Genomic DNA, 19,629 nt, shown 5'->3' with positions numbered 1-19,629 from the left:
ATTCTCGATTACCTGTAGGCGGCCAAGTAGATAATCAGGAAGGCCTAAGTACAGGGCATTTACATTGTCCAGTCTCGATACCACCAAGGCCTGGACTACCGTCTTCATGTGAGAGACTGGAAGCAGGGGGAGAAAGTTCCTTAGCATTCTCAGTAACCCAAAACAGGTCCCGGCCACTGATTGAATCTGAGCCTTCATAGAAAGGGAATCATCCAATTTGACCCCAAGATTTTTCACGATGCTGACTGAAGGAGCGGGGGGGACATGTCTGGCGGTCACAATTGGTGCCATGCTGCACAGGGATGGGAGCTGAAGAAAATAATCTCTGACATTTCAGAGTTGCACTTCAATTGATTTTGCCTGAGCCAGTAGAACACCTCTGACAGACAGGTGTTAATCTCATTGCCATTGAACTCAGCACCCTTCTCACAAGTGAACAGCAATTGCGTGTCATCAGCATACAACACTATTTTAGCACCGTATTTCTTGGCGAGGAGGACAAAAGGGGCCATATACAGGTTGAACAGTGTTGAGCTGAGGATCCATCAATTCATGGGGGGGGGTGGAAGCCGAGAAAGGACGGTTGTTTAAGAAGGAATTAAACCATCTAAGTATAGTGCCTCCAATACCTCCCTCCTGGAGTCTTCTTAATAGTCCGATGTGGGGCACGGTATCAAAGGCCGCGGAGAGGTCCAGCAGCACCAAAACCGCGTTGCCCCCTTTGTCAAGTGTAGCTTTTATGGTTTCAGCTACTTCTAATAGGGCCGTTTCCGTGCTGAAATTTGCTCTGAAGCTCGACTGGCTCAGGTGCAGAAGATGGTTGGCCTCCACGTAATCTGTGGTAACTGCGTTAACATATCCCTCCAAAACCTTGGAGAAGAAGGGCAGTAGAGATATCGGCCTATAGTTACTGGTGACCAGAGGGTCTGCCGTGGTTTTTTTTTAAAGCGGGAGAATTTTTGCATTTTTCCAGCTTTTCGGCATTTGCCCCTCATGCAGGGCGGTGTTCAAGACTAAATTAACAGCCGGGTTAATCACCTCTGCAATGGATGCCAGTACTTTTGCTGGACAGGGATCAGAAGGTGAGCCAAACTTGATGGCCTTTATTAATGCAAAGGATTTCTCCAATGTGATGGGAGGATAGTGCATGAGGGAGAGACCGGTATTACGGCTGGCAGCAGAGGGCAGACCCGTGTCTGCTTCTGATACTGGTGACTGGGCTTCAAAAGAATCTTGAATGATTTTAATCTTGTCATGGAAGAAGCAGGCCATCTGGTTAGTCCACTCCATAGTGCGAACAAAAGGGCTACTGATAGCCCTAGGGGATGAGAAATCTTTTACAATGTTGAAGGGTTCTCTGCTTTTATTCCCAGCCTGATCAATTTTAGTGGAGAAGAAAATTTTCTTTCCATCACAAACTTTCCTATAGTGATCTTTCAAGGCCCATTTATAAACGGATTTATCAATGGGTTTATAATTAATCTGCCACACTCTTTCAAGGCGTTTGCACATGCTTTTGCTTTTCTTAAGGGCCTCAGTGAACCAAGGGGCTGAGGCTCTGTTGGTTTTAGCTGCCCGCGTGGTGGGAGGGGCCAGTTCTAAGGAGCAAAGTTGAAGCCAATTCTCTAAGGAGAGTACATCCCTCTCCAGGTTCCCACTATGGGGGATAGGGTGAAGACTAAGTGTGCCCTGCAAAGTCTCTGGGGTGATCAGATGAAAAGGCCTAAAACTGCTAGCACAGGATTTACCATGTGGTTGGGGGCTGCCCAACTCCCTATGGACTCTAAAACTTAGCACACAATGGTCTGACCAAGCTATAGGGAGGGGCACATCCATTTCAATCCAGTTTGATGAAAAGACCTGGTCCAGCGTGTGCCCCTTTTCATGGGTGGTGAGGCGGACATATGTGGTCAGATTAAGTATGTCAAGAGTTTTGCACAACCCCCTAGATTCAGGTTCCGTGGGGTTATCCATATGGATATTGAAATCTCCAAGAACTAGGCAATGACTATATTTGGCAGCAATAGGGGAGATAGCGTGGCTGATAGACTCCAGGAACTTTCCTGCCGGCCCCGGCGGGCGGTAAATTACCCACAATGGACTTATGGGCGGAGACGGTAAGTAAGAAGCCCAGGCTCTCCGCCCCTCTATCTCCACAATCGGCAATAGAGAGCAGCAGAGGGAACTCCTGAAAATAAGGGCCACATCTCTGCCCCTCTCCATGGGTCGATCCTTCCTAAGATCTGATATCCCAGGGGGATCGCATTGGCGATAGTTTGGTTGGAGGCTTCAGTTAGCCATGTTTCGGTTAAAAACACCATGTCAGGGGTTGAGTCTACTAACAGGTCGGGGAGCTGAAGCTCGTGTTTTTTTACTGACCGGGTATTGAGAAGGAAAGCCTGCAAATGATTGAAGTGAGTGCCGGTGTTATAGTTCTCATTACGTTCCCTGGGGTTGGGAAAAGCCACCGAGTTACAGTATTTACATGCAAGACAGCAGTAGCGGCTCATAGTGGGAGTGTTGCGGGGCAGTGGGGCAGGGGAGGGGCAGGGTGGGGGGGAATGAAAACTCCGTCATACGGCCGACCGTGCCCCTCCCCCACCCCACTGCCCCGCAACACTCCCACTACAAGCCACTACTGCAAGACAGTCAGCAGCCATCTGAACAGGGAAGTGGGGGCTGCAGCTCACACACCTACCAATGTTGAGACGCTTGTCTCTGCAATACTTGATGTCGCCTAACTGCTCTGTTGGCGAACCGATAGCATTTCCAGCGCCGGCTGTCTCCGGGATGCTGACGGGCGCAGAAGGGCTTGCCGTAGGCACACACCGCACCGTCTAGGAAAAAATGGCGGTGTCGGCTCGGAAGCCTCCCGAATTCAGGGTTTGATTCCCCCTCCTCTCCCCTCACATTTCAATTCACACAATTTATGCAAATTAAAAGCATTCAGCGATCCAATGTAGTAGCACCATCAATTTTAAAAAGTTCATTCAATTGTTAAAAGCAGCTAAAAGAATTAAGATTTTGGTGTGCAAACAAGCAGAATAGCAGCGTTTTCAGCAGAGCAACATGCAGTAACTGCTGTGTTACGGGGACTAGCGTGCTCGCGCAGCATCCTGCTTTAAGGTCCCCAGTGTGCAAACAACTAGACCGCACTGTCTAGGAAACATGGCGGTGTTGGCTCGGTAGCCTCCCAAATTCAGGGTTCGATTCCTCCTCCTCTCCCGTCACTTTTCAATTGACACAATTTACACAAATTAAATGTGCTTAGCAATCCAATTTAGCAGTACCATCAATTTAAAAAAGTTCATTCAATTGTTAAAAGCAGCTAAAAGAATTAAGATTTTGGTGTGCAAGCAAACAGAATAGCAGTATTTTCAGCAGAGCAAAATGCAGTAACTGCTGTGTTACGGGGTCTGGCGCGCTCGCGCAGCATCCCCTTTTAAGGATGTGATAGGAGTGGGATGTTGGGTTTATAATGGAAAAGGGTGGGGAGATTTTTAAAACATGTAGCAATACTTAAAATTTTTATATTTTATAAGAAAGATGTGTTCAAATATTTGAAATTGTTTTCAATAAAAAGTTGTTTTTCGTTTTGTAATTGTTTTATCTTTTAATATTTTTTCTTGTTTGTTACATTTGATATATATATTTATTATAAAATAGTCAACATTATTTTTTACAATATATGCTGACACTTTTTTATATTTGGTTTTGCATACAATTTTTTAATATATTCTATTTATAGTGTTAATTTTTAAATATATTTTGATTTAATTTTATTATTTATGGTTTCAATGAAATTGTAGTTATTTATTTTATTATGTAGTAGCGTATATTTTTTAAATATTTCTTTGTTTTAATATTTACTTAACATTTTGTAAAAAAAAATAATTAAAAACATATGTACAATTATATATACTGGGTATATGAAAGTATTTTTTATATTATACTAATTGATGCATTATAGTTTTTTCATTACTCATTACATTTTAATTTTTAACTGTTTATATTTGAATGTAAATAATGATATTTTATTTGTTTACTTGATTATTTTAGTTTGTAAGTATGTAATGCATTATTTAAAACATATGTTTTAATGTATATGTATACTGCTATATCAATTTTGTTTTTTTAAATTATGTTTAGAGTACATGTTTTTTAATATTCATATGTTTGTTTTATGTTATTTTTATAGGTTTGTTTGCTATCTTCTTTTTCCATGATTGGTTATTTGCTGTCTTTTTTAATGTGGTATGTTTTGTTTTTAGTATATATTTAGAAAAATGATTATATTTCTAATTATAATTAATAAATAATACTGTTATATGTGTTATTAACTAAGTTAATATAAATGCATGTGTAACTTTTTTGTAGATATTCATGTGTTCATTTCATCATATAAAATATATAAGTTAAATACCTTTCCAAAAATGTATGCAGATTGGAGTGGGAATAGTAAATGTGGACCCTTCAGTGTCCAAAATGTTTCCCTGAATGGCTTATACTGTAGTGGGAATAGTACATTTTACACCTTCTCCAAAATAGTTTACATTGGTGTACAAATATGAAATTTGTCTACTTTAGAATGGGAATAGTAAATGTGACCACTTTAATGTACAACATCTTCCCCTAAATGGCTTAAATTGGAATGACAATAGTAAATGTGACCAGTTAAGTGTCAAACATCTTCCTCTAAATGGCTTTTATTGGAGTGGGAATTATGTCACCACTTTAGAGCTGGAAACCTTCCCCTAAATGCCTTAGATGGGAGTGAGAATAGTAAATGGGATTACTTTAGTTTCCAACACCTTCCACTAAATAGTTTAGTGTTGAGTGGGAATAGTAAATGTCACCCCTTTAGTGTCCAACACCTTTCCCTAAATGGCTTATATTGGAATAAGAAAAGTAAATGTCACTCTTTAGAGACAAATGCCAATCCCTAAATAGCTGATAGTAAATGTCACCCCTTAAGTCTCCAACACCTTCCCCTAAATGACTTAGTTTGGAGTGGGAACAGTAAATGCCCCCCTTTAGTTTCCAACACCTTTCCCTAAAAGGCTTAGGTTGGAGCAGAAATCATACATATCACCCTTTAAGTGTCCAGAATTTGGAAATAGTACATATGAGTACTTTGGTGTCCAACACCTTCCCCTAAATGGCTTAGATTGGAGTGACAATATTTAGACCCTGATTACGAAGTTGGTCAAAATTGTCTCCAACCAACACCGTTTCGGTGAAGGACCCGTCCGACCATTGGTCGGCGGTTCCAAACACCTGTCGCAAAGTACCATTTCTCTATGGGAGCTTGTGCGGCGTGAGAAATGAGAGTTTGTGAAAATCCCTGCTCCTCACATGCCTGCCACATGATGCAGTGATTTGGATGCCCCCCAGGCCCAGATGTGGAGGGCCAAGGGGGAAGGGCACCCTGCTAGGGGGCCCCCATGTCTCTTTCTGAGCCTTCCATGTCAGAAAGGCCGACATGGAAAGGCTGTCAGAAACTGACATCATAATCCTGATGGCGTAAACGTGAACCTTAAGGGATTATGAGGAGAACCCAACTGACTGACGGGCTCCATGAACCCCTCGGAAGGCGTTGGTCATTCCTCTGACTGCTGCCACCAGCCGCAAGCATCCTAATGTGTCGGATGCAGCAGTAGATGCGACTTTGACCGCAACCTACAAGCTGTCAGTTGCAGTCCGAACCACATTGTAATGAGCCCTTTAATGTCACCCTTTTAGTGTCCAACACCTTCCACTAAATGGCTCAAATTGGAATGGGAATAGCAAATGTGATTATTTTAGTGTCCAACTCCTTCTTCTAAATGGTTTAGATTGGAGTGAGAATTTTAAATGTGTGTACAACATAACCCCCAAAGTGAGTCATAAAAGTGCAGATTAAGAGCACAATACATAAATATATATAAGAAAAAAATAGAACAATTAAAACATTGACACAAAAACTCAATTTCTAAGAGCAGTCGAATCAAACTTGACATAGTGCTTTGCATTCTTCTGTTCATAAAAAATATATAGCTAGTCAGAAACGGTGCATTACATAAAAAACCGAGCTAATAAAAATAAAAAACTGTATCAACTAAAAAGTCAGCTATAAAGAAGGAGCCCTGGGTAAAACTTGGATCATTAACTTGAAATATTGTTCTTTCTAAGTCTCCCCATATGCAATAAAAATCCAGAGACAGGGAACACAATGCATTGACTGGAATTATTTCTTACATTTCTAAATGCAGTCCTGAGATTTCTAATTCCCAGTTTATGACAAACAGGCAAAATCCACTTCCTTCTAATACCTTGGTACTTTGGGCACACAAATACTATATGCTCAGCCGTTTCAGCCACCTGTTGCTACCGCTAGTGTGACAATTCCATTTAGGGGAGAAAATGCGAACGGGCAAAATCCCCAAGCGGAATTTAATATATAAAGACTTACGGCCTGATTATGATAGCAGTGGGACAGCAACCGTCAGGCCATCGGTGGCGGTCCCACCGCCGTCAGACCCTGCATGACCGCCAGCTGCATTATCATGGTAGGCAGATGGTGGGTGGAGAGACCGACTGCAGTCCCTAAAACAGTGGCGGTGACTGCTCAGGCACCGCCGTAGGGATTACAAGGAACCTTCCAACGGCTGTTTTATGTCAGTAAACCTACAATGAAAAGGCAGACGGAGAGTGACTTGGGGGCCCTTAGTGGGCCCCCCTTCCACCCTGGCCCTCCGATATGGGCCCTCATATCCCTGCACCAAATTGCAGGCACTGAATGGTGCTTGCCACATAGTGCAGGGATATGCAAAATGTGTTTTTTTGTATTGCGGCATGTGCTGCAGCCCGCAGCACATGCCACAGTACAAAATACAAACATTGTGACTGCCTTGAAAGCAGTTGCATCATAATACCGATAGCTGGACCGCCGACAGCTAGTTGGGCGGCCCCATTCCCGGCAGGAAGCCATCATAACCAGGCCCTTAGTAAGGGGAGGTTCAAGCTTCTCCAGATATGCTTCCAAGAGATAATCTGCTCTAAACTTTAAGAAGCAATCAGTAAGAGAGCCGGTCCTAAGAGAACACAAGGTTAAGTTGTCAGTATAACGCCAATAAGCAACTTTTCTTGAACCCAATCTCACCCAGCCAATCCTTCATTGTCCCAAGCCATGCAATCTTACAGGCCGGGCTGCCCCAGTACGTCCCCTAAGGCCATATGAAAAGGCTTTAGCTCTGGAGTTACCCAAAGTCTCCGGCCAATACAGAAGTGGTCTTAACCTAGCTATATCATTAATGAATCTAAGGCCATAATCAGTGCAAAGGGGGAGAAGCGGGGTACTAACAGGTAGACTGCCAAGGTTCCTCGCGAATAGATTTTCTATAACTTCTAGGGATCTAGAGTCTTGAAAGCCCGAAAGTTCCCCACCATAGAGGGTAGCTCAAAAAGTCAGAAATGTATAGATTTCTGGGGCTGTGGTCACCAGCGAATAGTGCAGCCACGAGGGGGCCCTCAAAATACCTCCACACTGCTGCTCTAGCTTGAGTCCACGTTCCTGAATGTGAGATGACCAATCAAATTGTTCTGTGAGCGTAACTCCAGGATTATTGAACACCTGGACTCTTTCCAGGGCCATGCCATTAAGAGTTGGGTTTGCACGGGAAGTAGTGCAGGGGTTGAAAACCATATGTTTTGTCTTGCTGAGGTTGATCTCCAACTCACACCACTTGCAGAATGACCAAAAACAATCCAGAAGATTCTGGATTCCAATAGGGAATTCAGAAAACAAGAGGGTATCGCCTTCAAAGAGTAGGGTGGGGAGTACGACCCCGGCCAGATAAAGTGCATCTCCTTCGCATTGCTCAAGCTGAGACACCAAATCATTGATATATAAGAGTAAAAGAGTATGCACTAGCATACACCCCTGCCTTACTCCCCAATTAACAGTGATGGGGTCTGTCAATTCGCCCTTTGACTTTGATTCTGCCAAGAATATGTTCCTTAGTGAGGTAAACATATGATTATGGATTTCACTCAGTCTTAAAAGTCAAGCTGGGTCGTCCAAGGTCTTAACTTTTGAAACTACAGCATCCAAACCTACAGACAGCATCTCATAAACTTTTCCCATAGCTATTTCTGAACCTGCCAGAGAGCTCCACTTAAGCCTATGCCTGCTATTGGTAGGGACCAACCTTCTGTTAAAAGGCACAAATGAGATATTCGAGAGGGTGATGCCCAATGTGCCCAGCATCAGCCCGAGGGTGTCATGATCACTATCCTTCTTGGTGATTACTGCCATGTCTCAATCTGATATGGTTCTCCTGTTACAAGCCTGGAGGCCATTGCTGTCTGTGAAAACGTTTAGCTGAAGGACAGCTGCAAACAACTCTTAACCGGGGGTAGTGTAAGACCAGAAACTTATACATAGTTCCTAATAGTGGTATTAATGTTGAGAATAGCTTGATCCGCATTTTCAATGACAATTAGGACATCAACAGCTAATAGGGCTTTGATAACAAGAAAGAATAGTGAAGGAAATATTGTTCACCTTTTCCTAGTAAAGTGAAAAAGACCAAAGTTCTTGGATCTATTGCCATTGACTCTTTTGTAGGCACATTGTGTATAGAGGGCCATTGCCATACATTCAAAGGAAAGACACAATCTGAGCATGTTAAGCACTAACTACAGAAAGGTCCACAATACTGACCTTGATGGTTGTAATGTGTGTTTTATTGTTTTTTGCCTTAAGGTAATTGGCTAATAGCTTCCTGGCTTTTCCTCACTTTGTTCCATTCTACAATATTTCTAGCTTTGGATTCATTCACCTATTCGAGAGCTCTCTTGATAATGATTTTATTTAAATCTTATTTAAAAGAATTAAATTTGAGCACCATACTAGTAGATCTTGAATATGTTAGCTCTTGTTCAAGTTTTTTATTATGTAAATTTAGGGAGCAGAGTTTACAATTTAAGTCTTTGTTTCTTTTGGACATAGTGACTATCATAATTCCTTCAATAGTATCCTCCGTAGCGCCCCACTGGAGTTCTGGAGAAAGGGTAGATTATTAAGAATCTCTTTATCCATTGTTCAAATATTATCGTTAGATTGTGAAAAGTTGTTATTTATATCTAAAGATGTACATGGATGATCTGAGATTAGAATCTGTTCTATGTTAAGACTGGCTGCCTTTGTAGCCAGCAAATTATTAGTCAGTATGTAGTCTATTCTCATTAGTGTTGTGAGGATGGGTGTAGAAAGTGAATTTAATGAGAGTTGCATTATATAGGTACCAGAGATCATTTATTTTTTGTTTTAAGTGGTTTATCATCTGTGTATGGAATCTATTTGGTTTGTAACCATAAGATGAGATTCTATCTAGGGCTATGTCAAGTGGAGGGGTGAAGTTGCCTTCAAGCAGTATAGTTCCATCTTTTGGTAAGTCTGATATTTTCTTGTTTATACTTATCCAAAATTGAGGTTGTTCGAGCAGATATGTTGACAATGTGGAAGGAAAGTTCAAGTTTTGAGATAAGCCATCAACCATCGTTATTGTGAATGGAGTTAGTGAATATGGTATCAGCTTTTTTTAAACCTTTGCATGAAAACTCAGTTTTTCTCTTCATTAGATGGGGGGCATGAGGAGTCATAGATCTTTCATTCCTTTCCTCATTTCATGGAAGAGGATAATGTCCCCCTCATGCTTATAGCAATAATCTTGGATTTTTTTTCTGCTTTTTTGGATGAATTAGGCCTTAGGTGTTCAGTGATAAAACTTTTAGTTATTTATTTGCCATTGAGGAGCTAGCCATTGTGATAATAAATAGTAGTATCAATCAAGTATAGTACAGATTGTAATAGTTGTAGTCTTTGTGTGCATTGCTATAGAACAGTATTCCTGGCTAAGTATATACTTACATAAAAGGGTATCCAGAATTACCATACGTTGCAATTCAAGGTATTGCAAAGTCCCCCCAGGAGTAGGCAAGGAAAGTGAAATAAGAAAGGAGTAGAGGAAAAACAGAAAGAAGAGGAGATGGAGGAAAAAGGAAAGATTAGAACAGAAAGGTCAGAAATAAAACCCAACTTTTATTCATCCACCCCATTGAAAGAACAATGGAGGTCTCGAGCAACTACTCTCTGGAGCTCATGGCCAGGCAAGAAGGACTATAGGGTAACTATCATTTTAAACACAACCAATTAGTACTATAAATTGGTATACAAAGAACAGTTGAATAGTGTAGATAAAGTGAGCTCAATTTACCTTTGCTAATACCACTTTGGAGTACAACACACAAAAGTACCATAAATATGTTTTGTATACTTCTACATACTCCTTAGTAACAATTTTTTACTCTGTCTATAATTATACCACCAGTATATATTACCTACTGGCGGTCGCCAGGAGGTAGTTATAGTTAGGACCTAGTTTCCATAGGAAAAGCGTTTTGTGTTTTCCCAATAACTTTGGCACCAGATGACGAATCTTCGCGAAATTTAAAAAACTTGTGGGCGCTCTGGTCAGCTCCTATCCTGAAAGTTTTGGGGTGATTCGGTAAGCGGGGGCCGAGAAAAAAGGGGGGTCCCTAAACGTGTTTTCTCCATGTTATTTTCGGTAGGAATCTTTAGATACGGCAACAGCCCGAACTGCTGAACGGAATTACACAAAATTTGGCAAAAAGGTAGCCCTTGTTTCAGAAAGAACTCTTTTTGTTAAATGGTGTAAATCCGGGAGAAATTTAAAAAAAAGAGGTTGAAAAATGAATTTCCCATAGGAAACTTTAGACACGGCTACAGCTCGAACTGCTGAACGGAATTACACCAAATTTACCAAAAAGGTAGTGCTTGGTTCAGAAAGCACAGTTTTTTTTAAATGGTGTAAATCAGTTCAGTAGTTGCTAGAAAATCAAAAAAATAAAAGTTTCGATATATAGAGGCACGGTGGACCCACCCGAGCTTTATTCTAATTGGCTGTCAATACACCAGACCAGAAAGTGTTGGCAGCCATCTTGTGCCTCGGTAACCGAGGCACAAGAAAACAGGGAAACAAAGGTGAAAAAAGAGAAAAGGGGGCAGGGTAGAAACACCCTGACCCCCTAGGCCTGCTCAGGGGGTCCCCCGGGGCTTTCTATAAATATTTGCGGGGGGCACACAGCCCAGTCCCGGGGGCATGCAACAATGTAATTGCGGGGGCCCAGGGAGGCCCCCGCAGCCCTGGGGACCGCCACCCCCTGGGGCTTCTTATTTTTAATATGTGGGGGGCCTCCAAGGCCCCCCCAAGCCCCAGGGACTGCCAGCCCCAGGGGATTTTAATTATTATTTTGCGGTGGGCAGACAGCCCCCCGCTGCCCCAGGGACCGCCACCCCGGGGCTTTTATTTTTTAATAGATACAACTGTGTGGGGGGCTCAAGCCCCCCCACACACCCCGGGGACCGCCACCTCCCCAGGGCACTAATATTCAAATTCGAGGGTCCGTAACGGACCCCCGAGCCCCGGGGACCACCACCGGGGCTGTGCAATTGGTGGGAGGGGGGCCACGCAGACCTCCTCCTGGAGCCCTTCATGGCCCTGGGGACCGTCACCCTCCAGGGCCGGCTCCAGCAGTGTCCTGGGCTGTACACCCCCGGGACACTGCTGTTTCCGCCCTGTCATTGCAAACTGCTTTGCTTCATTGAAGCGAGAGCGGGGAAACCTGCACTCGCTTCAATGAAGCAAAGCAGAATTGCTTTTCCACACGGGGAGCTGCATGTCAGCAGCTCCCCATGTGGAAAAGCAATGCCGGCTCCCGCAGGACGCGGGGAGCCGTTGGGACCGTGGGGGCATTGGGGCTCCCCCCACGGTCCCCGACAGATAGGGCCTGCCCCGGGGGATGGGGTCCCCGGGGCTAGAAGTGGCCTGGAAGGGGGGCCACGCGGCCCCCCTACCCAAAAATAAAAAAAAAGTTACAAAAATTAAAGGCCGGCCCCGGGGGATGGGGTCCCCGGGGCCAATAGAGGCCTCACGAGAGGGGCCACGCAGCCCCCCTCCATAAAAAAATAAAAATATTTGGCCATGCCCCAGGGGATGGGGTCCCTGGAGCTGGAATTGGCCACAGGAGGGGGGCCCACACGGCCCCCTTCCCGTTCATATATATATATATTTTTTAAAGGGGGTCAGGCCCAGAGGGAGGGGTCCCCAAGGGCCCAAAAAAAGTAAAAAGAAGGGGGGCCACACAGCCCCCTTCCCAAAAAAATAATTTAAAAAAACACGCGATCGTGCCGGAGGCCCCGCCCCCTCCCAGTAAGCCCCACGCAGTGGGATTGGTGAGAGGTAGACAAAGGCCATGCCCCCTTTCTCCACCACTCTGCAAACGCTCCCCCTGGCGCGTTGTAAGTTGAGTGATTAAGTCCCCTTGAATCATGAGGGTCCCTGAGGTCCAACTAGCCCACCAGGTGCCTCCAGTAAGTGCCACAGAGCTGCATTGCAGAGAGGTGTAAAAAGGGGCGTGACCTGGAGCACCTCTCTGCAACGCAGCGCAGTGGCACTTACTGAGAGCACCGGGGGCCCTCAGGATTGAAAGGAGATTAATTCCCCAACTTAAAAGGTGCCACAGGGCGTCTTTGCACACATGTCACCTCAGGTCCCGCCCCATCCCTTCACCACTGTGCAAACGCTCCTTCATATTACCTACAAAATTCAAAATCACAGATAGGGGCAGAATGCACATCTTCGAAGACCCCAACGATCTATCCAACTACTTATGAGGGCCGACTACACAAGAAATGGAGTTATAGCAAGCAAACGCGAACAAGAGAAGAGCCTCACCAGAATTAGGAGAGAACGTGTAAAGCTACTTTCACCTTATAACCGCTGACACTAATATACAAACAACCATCTACCTCATCCTCACTATCTACCTCAATCAGATTATTATTTCTAATCACTCTGCTACCTCAGGAACCAAATGTCCTGGATCGACCTTCAGGAAAGACTACGAACGCAGGCCACAAAAAAGGGCTTCAGGGAGCTGTTTTGTACCTTGAAGGAACACACCTCCGAAACAACCTCCGCAGTCAAGCGTTTTTAATGACTAGAAGTGAGCACTAGAACAAGAATATCCTTTTTTAAAGACAATGTTATGGTACAGACCTGCAGTCCAATTAGGGTGCAAATAGAGCAAATAAGATCCAAGTAACTGGGGGCGCAAAGGTGATAAGCACTATAGAAGTACCATCCCAGGGAAAATGGAGCTGGAGCTTTGCTGTCACACGTCCAGAACTCTTTCCTATTCATTTAACTTACAGGCTCTCTGACTCATCCAAAACCTCTTTTACTACTATGAACTCCCAAATAATCTAGACTACCCTTCCCTCCTCTAACCATGCCCTATTGTATTCATCCAACTAACAGACTCACATGTCTACCACGCCCAAGAAAAATTTATATTTGCTACTACTAATCCATCACTGATCCACCTTTGAGTTCCGGAGTAGTGTGCTACTCACCAAAAAGCACTGCAATGCCTCATCAGGGAATAGTAAGTGCTATATAAATGCAATTACAATTACTATAATATTTATTTGTATAGTTCTATTTACATTATACTTTACACAAGAATTTATATGTTCTTAGCACATTTATTGATTGTTTTTACATACTTTAGAACATTGTTACATATTTTTACAAATGATTGAATTTTTTTTTGCTTAACATCCAATTGCTTTCCATAGAGTAAAGTCATTTTTTTTATTTAGAGCTATTTTATTCTTTTACCACTAAGGGGGCGATTATGAAGTCAGTCGGAAAGGCTCCAAATCACATTCAGGTCTACCAAATCCGATTCGGAACCCGTCTTTCCGACCGATTCGGAAAGCTTTGTGAACGACCGATTATGATGTTCAGAAAGCGTTCGGTTTTTCCGAGTTGGTACCAAATGGCATTTGGAGGAACTGAGCCATTCGGATCCGACTCATACAGGTCAATGGTCCGTGTTTCTGACCGAGCGATTGACATCAATGGGAGCCTGTGTTCCGACCGAATGCACAGGTTCCCATTGAAGAACGGGGTGGCTGGGGAAAATCGTGCACCCTGTGGGGGGCACCTCATGGTGCCTGCCACACTGTGCACGGTTGCAAAGACGGGTCCCTTTGATACCCCCACGGGCCCCACTCGGAAGGCTATGGGTGAAGGGGGGCGTGCTACAGGCCCCCAAAGTCAGATTCCGACAGCCTATCGGTGTCGGAACAACTGATTCAGAAAGGCTGTCCAAATCTGACACTATGGGGTGCTCGCCACAGGGTGCACAATTTTACCCAGCCATGCCTTTCTTCGATGGGAGCCTTTGTATTCTACAATAGTAAATGGGGCGACCTCTCACCCCATCTCCGGACGCACAGCGAAAATATATGCCCTCGCTACAGCAAGTTAATCCAGGTTTGCTCCAAATTTATTCAATTCATCAAAAGTTTTACAATTTCCAAAGTTCATCCATTGTCAAATGAGGGACATCTTACACTGTTCACTATAACCTTAAGCGCTGCGAAAATGCCAACAGGCCTTAATCGGTAGCTGGTAGTGTGCGTAAGTAATCCTCATTCGTAGATCCTTGTAACCCAATGCATTTTGGGCCTTAGTCTGGCCCTTCGTCAGGGGTATTCAACAATTTAAAAAATCAATGTTTTAGATGCCAATCATTCTAAGCCATTAGGTCTTACTTATATGTGTTCAAAATATTGCAAATGTTTGCCACATAAATCCTCCTGCCATTAACGTTTTTCCGCTAATCGTGGCCTAAAAGCGCCACTAGTTAATTTGATGCCCGGACCTATTTCCCACGTACTCCCTCGTATCTCTCACTTTTGATTGCGATTTAAAATCCCAAATATTTGTGCTCCAAAGTTATGCATATAAGCTTACTCCGTTCTCGTTAGTGTAAGAGTAACATCTAACCTACCCAAATAATTACCTTCAAAAGATGCTTCCAATCGCTTCACGAGTGATTCACCTACTCAATCCCCTCTACAGTCTGTATTTAAAGCACCTGTGATTGTATCCCCGCCCTCAACTGACGTTTCTCATTCTCCGTTTACCCTCTTCACTTAACCCTTTGTTTCCCATCACTTTTTATTTGGAGTGTTGAAATACTACCCACGTTAACCACTGTGAACTGGCATTCATCTGGATGTTCCCCCGTCTTTTCCCGTGATAATCCTTATAATTTAACCAGCCATTATATGAACAAATATGAACACAGCGAGTGTCTTCTTTACGAATTCGGTCCTAACTAAAACCGCAATACTCAAACTCCCATAATGCACTAAGTAACGACTTAAGATGCCCAAATTCTTTTCATCCCAAATCAAGTTAATCACACTTAATTATATCTTATATGTACGGTCTTTTCCAGGCATCAGCCTAAATTTTTCCGCCCACCCTATTGACAATTATAACGTTAATACTGAAGGTGTCTCATATAACATGCTCAATGTTAAATGCTAAACTACGCGATATTGTATAATGAATAAAAGCGCACTTGCAAATGTTAGTTAGAATAAAGTGAACAACATAGTACAAACATCAAAGTCTGTTGCAAACAAAAAACTGTAGTTCAAGAGGTTGACTTCTGAGGCAATGTTCTTTACAAAAAGTCTCTCATGTGACTTTGTCATAGAATTACATTCACAACTTTAATCCATGGGTGCTGACTCGTCTGAAGGCAGAAAATGAATCAATCAGAAAAGGGTTGACCGAGTGCACACCAGTTGCTTCCTTTTATCAACATTGGTCCGTTTGTAAGTTTATTTGCGTGCTAGCCCAGTATCGTGGTCTACCTTAAACCACGTGCATTATCAAAAACAATAGAAAATGGGACGACCTCTCACCCCATCTCCAGACGCACAGCGAAAATAACCCTTGCTACAGCAAGTTAATCCAGGTTTGCTCCAAATTTATTCAATTCATCAAAAGTTTCACAATTTCCAAAGTTCACCCATCGTCACATGAGGGACATCTTACACTGGTCACTATTACCTCAAGCGCTGTCAGAACACAGGCTCCCATTGAAGTCAATGGAAGTCCGACCGAATCATATTCGGAACAATCGTAGTCAGTCAGTAGGACTCACCGAAACCATTCAGAGACCGATTCAGTCGGAATGCTTTCCGAACGACATCATAATCGACCCCTAAGTGTACTTTTGTAGTCTATTCCTGTCATCATTATTCATTGGATTTGCTAGGAACGAGTCCAGGTTAGCTGCTGCTAATCGCTGCATAAGGTAATAACTTTCTAAAGCTTTTCTATAGGGTTTTGTGGATAGCAGGAATTTATATATATATAGTAAATTTTAGTTATAGTGTTATGCTTTAGTCCTGCTTAGAGTTTGGTAGTGGTCTTGTGCTGTTTTTTAGATACAGTCATTTCATATTTTGTGTTTTTATAGTTTTAATGTAATGCTCATGTTGTGCTCCCATGGACCTGTGGCTTTTGCATTTTTTGGTTTTTTTTAAAGGAAATTTATTTGGTTTCTAGTAAACCAATATTATTATTTTTAATTTCCTTCACTTTTCAGGGTTTCCTGGAGCGGTTACTCTTTTTTGATTTTTAATTTTTTTATGGTTCCTTATGACTTTTTAATACTTCAATGGATGTACCTTGGACTTTTTAATTTTTGCATTTTTATGGGGCTTTATTTGGACTTTATTTGATCTTTTTGACGGATTGTACAACATGGACATGGATGAAGATCTACAGCTACAGACCTGTAGGTTGAATTTATTTATCTATTTCTGGGTGTGAATTATATTTTATTATTTATGTGTATTTGCTGTAATTACAGTGCGTTATTTTACATTTCTATGTGTTGGATTTATTTGGCTCAATTATGACTTTATTTCTAATATTGTGCTTTGTGATTGTTGATGGGCTGATTATTAATTAATTAATAAAGATGTTATTTTTATTTAGCAGTCTTCTTTTCTATGTTAGTTATATAATTTTTGACAGATGTGTAAAAATAAGTTGTTTAATATTTAGTTGGAAATTGATATGTTATGGTGATGTTTACTTTTGTTAAGGATTATTGGTTAATGCGTAGGTAGTTAGCTGTTTTACAATAAAGATTTTTGGTGTGTATTTGTCCAACTTTTTGCAGTAAGCAGGCAAAAAGAGCTCAGAAAAGTGAAGCAAAGGCGGAAGCTACCCATCTCTCACCACAAAGGGAGAAGGGAACAAAGCCTCCAAAGGGCTCCAGAGCCTCAAAAAGCAACCTTATTGGATTGGGAAATTCTTGGAAGGCCCTGGTGTGAACACCCCTTTAAAAGGTTATTGCTTAGATGCATAATCATTGAACATTTTCGTTTTGCAAATCAAATGAGCTCACATGTGGTTTTGCCAAGACTTATACCAGTGTTCCCAGGACTCCCAAAAACTTAATTCTCCTAATTGAGCAGCAGCTATGGTCTAAACTATTCACCCAGTGACTGGATGCTAGTTAGACCCAGAGAACCAGAGGGTTAAGGAGCACCCATTTCAAACAAATCTCCCTTCGTGCCAACAATATTAATTCAAAAAGTTAGGATGTTTGCTTCTTGTGCAGGTTTCGAAGTGACCCCACAAATTACCAGTGCAAGGCTTACCTTAACTTTCTGTTCTATTACCTCAGAAAGCACCTTACCTACTTCTTGCCATAAGACCTGGTTCAAGGGGCACTGCCAGAACATGTGAACATCATCCGCCTTTTCCACACCACACGTAAGGCAATTCTTCACCTTTTGTCCTCCCAGAATCGATAGCCTTTTTGGTATCCAGTACTCCCTGTGCAATGTAAACAGATGAATTTCCTGAGGGGGTGGATTTGGTAGATAGTCCAAGAGTAGACATTGATACTTGCCATAAGGTTATTACATCCAGCATTGGTGAGTCACTTTTCCAGGTCTCTTTTGGCAGGGTGAAAACTTCCTCCCCCGCTTGTACTAGCATCGAATACCACTTGGAGACTTCTCTTCTTTGAGGTAATCTTCCTTGTAACTTCTTGGTCGAGCCCCTGTTTCCTTTTCCATCTCTTCCTAAACACGATGCCCAACTTGCCAGTTGGTAATACTTAAATTTGGACAGATTACCCTCTGTGATTTCGAGCCGGGACTCCCAAGAGACCAAAGAATTTCCCTCTATAACTTGACCCCACCCATTCTCACCTTCTTTGATCAAAGTGCTTACCAACTTGTCTTGAAGGTATTCAGGAGTTCCCGGAGAGTTCCATATTGGTGTGGAAGCACTATAGTATGGTATTTCTAGTGTCTGCCTAACTTGATACCACAGCTTGCAGGATGTCCCCAACGTCCTCAACTTAACCTCTTTGAAATACTTTGGGTGTTCAAATTTAAAAAGGAAATGGTCACCCCATCTTTGGGTAGAATTTTCATCATAGCTTTAAAGAGCAGCATGAAAGAGGAGTTACCCAAGAGTAGAGATCTTATGTTCTTTAACTGGAAAACCCAACTGTATTGATAAAAATCTGAACTTGTGATACCTCCATGTTCTTTTATCCTATATAATTGGATCTGAAATAAAATCTACAGTGATGGCCTTGATGGATTTCTTGAAGAGGACTGCAACCCCCTTAACACAACATGTCTAGCTGGTGCACACATAATGGTCTATCCATTTTTGTTTCTTTATAATATCTTTCCATTCGTCTTTTAGTAATTTCTCTTGGCGATTATGACTTCACTACACAAAAATCTAAAATACTCATTAATTCTTCTCCTTCTATTTTTAATTCTAAGGCCATTAACATTACAAGCTGGAACCTTTAAGCGCTCTGGCATACTAACCTTAGAAGAGGGAACTAACTCACACCTATATGAGCTCAATAAAAACCTTCATGTTTTATCTTTACAAATGAGGATTCAAAATGTTTTTCTTGTTTCTCCCACATGCTTCCACACCCAGTGCTTAAATAATATGCAAAATGCATGTTGTGGTGGTGAACCCCTCACACACTACCCTGGGGAACCCTCCTTAGAACAATTGGGTAAATCTTGGAAGATTGATACTCATTTGAACTCCTATTTTCCTCGGTGACTATTAATTCATTTCTGGTGTGCTTTAATCTGCTCCACTATGATTCCTGCTTCCTTTGGGTCCCTTATACTATGCATTTTGTTGTTCCAAATGATTTATAAAGTGGCAGGGAAACTCATCTGAGTTGTGGCCCCCAGTGATCTGAACTCCTGAATGTCCTCCCCAAGCTCCCACTGTCAATCATGTGCAGCTCTGGAACAGTCTGGTCTAACAGGAAAGGTCCACTCCCCTTTGGTGAAACTGCCAGCTTTGAAGGCTTCAGTCAGAATTGTTTTCCTTAAGCAAATAAGACTTAAAGTTAATCAAGATTGTCCTTGTTTTTTTCCTTACTACTTCTTTTTTGAAGGGGTCTTGATGAACCCTGTGTATATCCTTCTTCAAAACTGCAGGGTCAATGCCAGGGATAAAATTCCTTATTAGGCTAATCATAAAGTCTCTGATGTTCTCTCCTTTTAAACCCTCCAGAACATTCAGTACTCTAATATTGTTTATTCTCTCATTGTTTGCTAATGACATCCATTTTGTCACAGATGTCTTTTTCTCCCATTCTTAAAGCCTACATTTCTTCATC

The sequence above is a fragment of the Triturus cristatus genome, chromosome 5_2 (genome assembly GCF_964204655.1).
Source record: "Triturus cristatus chromosome 5_2, aTriCri1.1, whole genome shotgun sequence".
Taxonomy (NCBI): Eukaryota; Metazoa; Chordata; class Amphibia; order Caudata; family Salamandridae; genus Triturus; species Triturus cristatus.
Note: the sequence above shows the minus strand (reverse complement) of the source record.